This window comes from Echiichthys vipera (assembly GCF_963691815.1).
Source record: "Echiichthys vipera genome assembly, chromosome: 4".
In the NCBI taxonomy this organism is placed as follows: Eukaryota; Metazoa; Chordata; class Actinopteri; order Perciformes; family Trachinidae; genus Echiichthys; species Echiichthys vipera.
In genome coordinates this window covers 21,345,467-21,352,966 of record NC_139829.1, presented here as the reverse complement: position 1 = coordinate 21,352,966, position 7,500 = coordinate 21,345,467, and positions in this window count along the sequence as shown.

Sequence of the window (7,500 nt, the reverse complement as noted above, 5' to 3'; positions counted from 1 at the left end):
GGGTCAGGTAATTTTTGGGGGTCCAGAGGTAGAACATGTTTGGGTGCAGCTGCTATAGAACAGTAAGTCTGACCTGTGCTGCACCTCCATGTGGAACCAGTGGTGTTTTTTTTTTTTATCTGTTTCAGTTCCAACTCTGCAAGGCATATTACATAACTGCACTATTATTTTTTCATCCCCTGCCTCTCTGTGTCTGACTGACAGGGGAAATACAGATCCAAACAAGGCAATGATAATGACTCGCTCCTTTCTTTTGATCAGGCCATTTGTTGCACCCTGTCTCTCTATTTTCTTCTGTTCTCTGCTGAACCAAGCTCTCTCTCTATTTCTCCCTTTTTTTCTGCCCCACCACAAGTTGGTTCGCTTTTGCACCCATGTGGTACGCTGGTTTTCCATTAGTTCATTTCCATGAAGTGTATGTGCACACTGTATCAATGTGTGTGTATGTCTGTGTGAATGTACGTGCACATGTGCGTGTGTCTCCCGAGTCTCAGAACAGTATTATTGTAAACATATCATTTGATGGGGAGAGTGGTTCAGGTTGTTGGCCGACTGCCCTGCTTTCATTTGGAGCAGAGCTGCCAACATCTGGACTGTGTCAACACTCACTGACAGTGTTTGTGTGTGTGTGTGTGTGTGTGTGTGTGTGTGTGTGCGCGTGTGTATTGGGGTCCCTGCCTCGGCCCCAGAGCTGTCAGGCATTGGATGGGGAACAGATTTGCGGAGATTAATCAAAGGTGTAGCATTAATAAAAGGAGCCCTATTCCTCCATGCCTCTGGGCAGTCATTTTAAGAGCCTGGGAGAGAAGTCTCGCATCCTCCAGGACGAGCTGCAGCTACACATGCAGGTCTCAATCTAACAAAAACTAACAAAAAGATATTTTCCTTGTTTGTCCGTCGGTTCACACACTGTAAGGTGGAGTAACAATGCAATGTTCCCTTTGGACAGGATGCTGTTTTTGATGCTGTGATTCATGTAAGAGGAACCCAGATCCAAATCTGTGACCACCCTGGATGAAGAACCCACAAATCCTACAGAGACACATAAAATGTGCGTTATTCATATGGTAATAAATGTTCAGCAACCTCCTTATTAATGAATTTAAACCCAGGTCAGGATGTGCAGCCAACAAAGACGCAGGATTCCCAAAACCTTCATACAGACACATAGCACATGAGACTACAAGAGGAGGAAAAGAACAGAACTTACCTTATTAATTTATGTAAACTGACAGCAGATGCGTTTGAATTATTCTTGTGAACACACACACACACACACACACACACACACACACACACATACACATGCATACACAATACACACGCACACGCACGCACGTTGGCACACACACTCACACACACACACACACATACACAGCGATGACGTGAATGTTGGAAAAGAGAAATAGAGTGTGTGCATGTGTCTGTGTGCTTATGTGCGAGAAAAAGCTAGAGAGACAGCAAGAGCAGAATCATATTAACTATAGTCCAGTTATTTTGACATTTGCCCCAACATGCCTCTCATTACAGTTGTTTCAACTGTTATTTGTGCAAAGCCGATGCTAGAGTTTGCTTCCTTTTGTGGTGGAGTAACTACATCTCAAAACACACACTTACATGTACACACACACACACACACACACACACACACACACACACACACACACACACATACATACATACTTTATAATCTTGTGGTTTCTGAAACCATGAAACATGCGCTTTGCTTTCTGCAAAACATTCGATCCCCTCTTTTTCTCTTTACCCAACTTTGACACCGGTTTCTGTGTTTATGCGCATGTGAATCTGTGCGTACATTATTTATGTGCTTACTGCATATGAGTGTGTGTGTGTGTGTGTGTGTGTGTGTGTGTGTATGTGTGTTTGTGTATACACTGCTGTGAGAGGGTTGAATAATCTCCCCTTTAGCTGAGGCTAAAAACTCTGTCCAGCCTTTTCTGTGTCAACCAGCAGTCTGGGCTGTTGGCTCTGGCAGGCCATCTGATCCGGCCTCACTGGGCTAAAGATATTTGGGTGTAGTGAGCGCCGATGTTATTCCTGAGCTCCGGGTAGTGCTGGGGCTGAGATGTATTTGGGTTGGCTGGCTGAGGGATGAAGCCTGTTTGCCTACCGGGGCCGAAGACTCTGCAGGAGGCCTGCCTAATCTGCTGCACCATCCGACAGCTTAATTAGTGTTTCACTGCGGCACTCACATATAGTCTGCAAACACACACTCACACACACACACACACACACACACACACACACACGCACACATACACACATAGCTTGTTAGTCTAATAAAGAGCCATTAGAAGGTTAAATGGGGGTCTCATTAAAGATTAGTCATTTGCTAGCATGCATAATAAGACTCTCTTGTGCAATTCTGATAACTGCTCATATTGCTCTGAAAGTGAAGACCACAGTCAACTCATGCAATGCTAATTTACCATGCCATAGCCTGGGATTTGGCCCGTCTCCTGCTGGGAGCATGAACACCGAGAGAAATGGATACAGTCACTTCCAGTCAGTATCTGAGAGCTTAAATGTCATTACACGATGGTGTCTTTATGTTCTGGGTGCGCTCTACACACTGTAAATTGTTTGAGATGATTTTGACGAGCACTGATCCAGGGGGCTTAAAGAGGAAGAGGCTTGAGAAGGATAAGCTATATGAAGAGGGGTCTAGATTAGCTTGAATGGATTTGGAAGACCTTGTGGAAGCTTGGACTAAAGGCTGTATTGAAATGTCAGAGATAATAATTTTACTTCTTTGGTTTCTGAAGATCTCCGTCCTAATGTGTCTAACATCTGTTCGAGAGAGGAGCGGTGGACGTCTATCAATGCAAGAGAAAAAGAGTTAGAGAGAGAGAGAGAGAGAGAGAGAGAAATTTGCAGCGCCACAGAGATACGTTTACTTGCCCTCATCAAACTCTATCTGATCCAAACAGCTCTCTTGTCTTTACTTGGACTTTAATAACATTACTCTCTTGGTCATGGCCACATAAAAAACAGATGAGCATAAAGGGGAAAATCAGTTTTCAAAAAGGAATTAAAATATTGGAGCTGCCAATGTTTTGACTTAGTGGATAAAGCCTCCAGGCAACTAGGATTGAAGGGAGAGAGAGCAAGAAGCTGTGAGAATGTCAAACAGCAGACGGCTTTACTGACTCAAGACATGGATTAGCCAGCTGAAGCCTTGTTTTAGAAGTTACAGTATTACTGAACAGCCCACGACCAACCTGCAGCGTAAAGCAAAGTGTTAGCTACAGAGCAATTAGAGAGGTTCTCTTCAGCGGCATTAGTCATTAGAGCTGAATATGAGCCATTATTAAACTGGCTGGCAAATTCACTTACCCGTCTCAGTCTTGATAAATATTTCAGCCAAGCTCAGCTTCATCCTAAACAAAGAAATAATATGATTCACGACTTGTGTTCTTATATGTTTGTCAAGGTTTAGAAGTCATCTGTGACAGTTACTTTAATTTTTGGAAATGCTCGAAAACTTAACAGAAAAAGCACTTTAAATAAAAATGACAAAATCGAGATAATGTGAACTGTTCACACGCTATGATGCTTACATTACCCGGCTGCAATGACAGCGCAGAGATACCGAAAGTGCAGATGCAGAAGACCTGGAAACACCGACCAATCAGACTGGGCTTTTTTGGGACGAGGGGATTAAAAAGCAGGAACCAAAATGGTACATACACAACCTGTAAATGAACATAATATGGAAGCTTTAATGTTTGTTTCTTTAATGCTGGTATAACTTGTTTGTGCTTGTGAAGCCCTTTTTCACGTGTTTGTTTCAATTGTCATACTACATTTTAATTTTGTTGTGTTTATAAGTGCTAAAACCGTTAACATGGTGTTAATATCCTGCTAGACAGCCTTGATTTGTCCTTGAGTTATTTACCATGTTTCCACTATTAAATTATGGTTATGAGCGTGTGTGTGACCAAATTGTTTGAGTGATACTGTCACTTTCCTCGCAGGGAAACTTTCAAATGTATTATCTCTTAAACAGATGCCACATTATGCTTCCAACATTCACATACATACACACAAACATACATCGCCACCAAACCCGTTCACATCTGCCCATATGTGCTTAAATCAGCTGTCAGTGAATTTTTGTCACCAAGTGTGTGACGTCTCCATCTGAGTTTCATTGTTCACAGGCAGATCTTAAGAAAGCATTAAACAACCAAATAGCACATAGATCACTGTTTTCAATATTTATTTTATGGTACAATAAGATTCTGTTGTAATTGCAGAAGTGAGCCATTTTGTAATGCAGCATTTCAGTGTGGTTCTGCTGTCTTCTGCACCCTTGTGGTAGCTGCTGTTATGCCTCAAAGGACTCTGCTACAGAGGTACATCTCTTTAAAAATGAATAAAAAAATAAATTTGGCCCATGAATCCTGCAGCCAGTACATTTTGGACAAACACATATTTGTGTTATACACTTTCAGGCACCAGAACAGGAAGAAATGATCAGAAGTAACAGCTCATTATTTCAATCACAAAATGGATTTTTCACATTGAGCAACCGAGCATGTCACAATTGCTAACATATATTGTCAGAAACCACCAAGATCTTATGTTTATGGCGCACTACTGACTTGAAGTATGTGTGTTAGTGTGTGTGTGTAGGTGCGTGTCACGAAGAGTTGGTCTGGCGGAGTGCCATGCAGCTGGAAGCCATCATAGAACCAATTACTTTCTGTCTTTTGCTCTCCTTCGCTCTCTCCCTCTTTCTTCCCTTCTCCCTCTCTTTGATTCACTTCATCCCTCTCTCCCCCCTGCACTCCCATTTTCTGTCTGTCTGATTTCAATTCCGCAGGCCTGTCTCTTTGTGAACCAAGTCTTCACAGTTAACCCCCTCACTCACATCTTTTTCGCACCAATTGATGTAACTCACCACCCGTCACTGAAGACACTTCCTCCACTTTCCTCCAGATAATCTGCAATCCCTTCTTTCATCCAAACTACTTCACCCTCGTCATCATCTTCTTAAATACTGCAGTCGGTTGACTTCTCCTCATCGTGCTTAGCACCTTGGCTTATTGATTCAGATGTGAGATGTTTGTAAGCCTGCATGTCCTGCCAACGCGGCGTATGGACCAATTTACAGTAACATGTTTGAGCTGCAACTCATGTCATCAGAGAAGGGCAGCAACAGTGTAAACACTGATTACAGATTGTGTATTGAATGAATGTGTCACCAGAAAGGAAGAGAGAGAGAGAGAGAGAGAGAGAGAGGGAGAGAGAGAGGCAGTGAAGGATGGAGGAAGTGAGAGAATTAAAAGAGTAAACAACTGAGGAGTGTAATGAGGATAAAGCACTGCTGTGAACAAGTGAGCCTTTGTCTTCAATCATACCTGCTCTCACTTGCCTCTCCTGCTGTCCCACCAACACACACATACACACACACACACACACACACACACACACACACGCACACACACATGCACGCACACACACGCATACATACAAAAATAGAAACGACTGTACCATGTTTTTTGGAAAGTGCAGTTTATTGAATATTAAAGAAGGGAAACAGAAACTGAATTGTGAGCAAGTGGGACACTTAATGATGGTTTTCAAGTGGCAGTGCCAAAGGGGGAGTTTTCTCTCAGTAATCTCTATCCGTCCATCACTTTCGCAAAACTAATAGGAGAAGAAAAATGTACAAAAACAGACTATTTTATTTCTATACTCTTTATTCCAACAGCTCTTTTAACTTTAGTCTTACTGACTTAAGACTTGGCATTGCATTGGTTGGTGTGATCCCATCGTAAGGTGGCCTCTAGTGAGATATACTTTTTCTATCATTTTAGGTAACCTTGACCAAAATTAATGCAGATTTGATGTTCACTGTGCTGGAGTGACCAAAACTCAGGTCTCAGGAGAGTCTGCACACAGAAATCAATGGAAACAGCTGCCTCGATGTAAAACATGAACTGTAGTTAAAGTTCCATATTTTAAAAAAAAATCCCATGTCTTTTTTTTAAATTATAAAGCAGGTTGAGGTGCTGTATAAAGGCTGTGAAAGTACCAAAACCCTCCACAATTCACAGAGAAATACACACAGCTGTATTCAGAAACTGTGACTTTAAACGAGCCGTCAGGACTTTGTGATGTCACAACAATGCTATATGTAGTTAGAAAGTGCAGCGACAGTGCCGTTACAGTCATTCCCCGGTTGCAATGACGGTGCAGAGAGTGCAGATGGGGAAACACTGATCAGTCAGAGCAGACTGGGCTTTTTCAGGAGCAGGGTATAAATAGACAGACTTTACGGAACATTTCAGACAGTATGAGGAAAATAATGTGTTTTCTGAACATTAAAGCATGTAAGCAGTGTGAAAATAAGCATAATATGGGACCTTTAAGGAGCTAAACCTTTCAGTGAGTAACAGCTATACTAATCAGGATTGCTAATTTTTTTGTCCGACTGCTTTCACATAATATATTAACTTATTTGAGAATGACTAGCCTTTAGACTGTTGGAAAATATGTGTTATAAGAGATATAGAGTATATGCATCTTAGAAAATATAAGAGATCATTTTAAGATGGAATCACAGTAGGTGTCACATTTTACCACAATGACGGACACACACACACACACACACACACACACACACACACACACACACACACACACACACACACACACACACACACACACACACACACAGACACACACACACACACACACAGACTACAAGTGTTGCTATCGCAGCTGGTAACAAATGTGTCAGGCACGGCAATACTGTATAGTTTAGGATGCAAACATTTATTTATATTTCTAACATACTGTAACACTTTTTTTATGAGAAGTCCATTTCGTTTGATGACTTAATGTTTAATCTTTTTACTCAGTGATTTAGATGTCACATTTAAAGCAGCCCCATATTTGTGAGTCAATACCTGGAGGCATTATTATTATTATTATTATTATTATTATTAACTGGATGACAGCCTGTGTGTTATAAATAATGTTTGTTTAGGCTTTGTATTTTAGACATGTTTATGTCTGTGTTTTGATTAACAACAATGTAATTTGATGATACATAAAAAACTGTTTTTTTTTTTTAAATTACAAAGACAACAAGAAGCCGGTGTAACAGAGTGCAGCAGACCTTCTCTCTCCAGTGTCAGCGTACTTTAATAAATTGGCTACATGTCAGATTTTATGTTAAAGATCCTGAGTAAGAAAAGGAGCCCAAATATTTGAGAATTTTTGGTCATTAATGTCGACTTTGCAAAAATGTAAAAATGCAGAGAATGCAGAAAGTGCTGAGTGTGTGCGCACACACACACACACACACACACACACACACACACACACACACACACACACACACACACACTTCCTGGGGAAACGTCATCCCGCATTTCAAGTTTTGTTTAAGTGAAGGAAATTAGATTTTACATTAACTGGTCTAGTGTGTCTTTAATTATTAGTTTTTAAATGGACCAGTTGTTA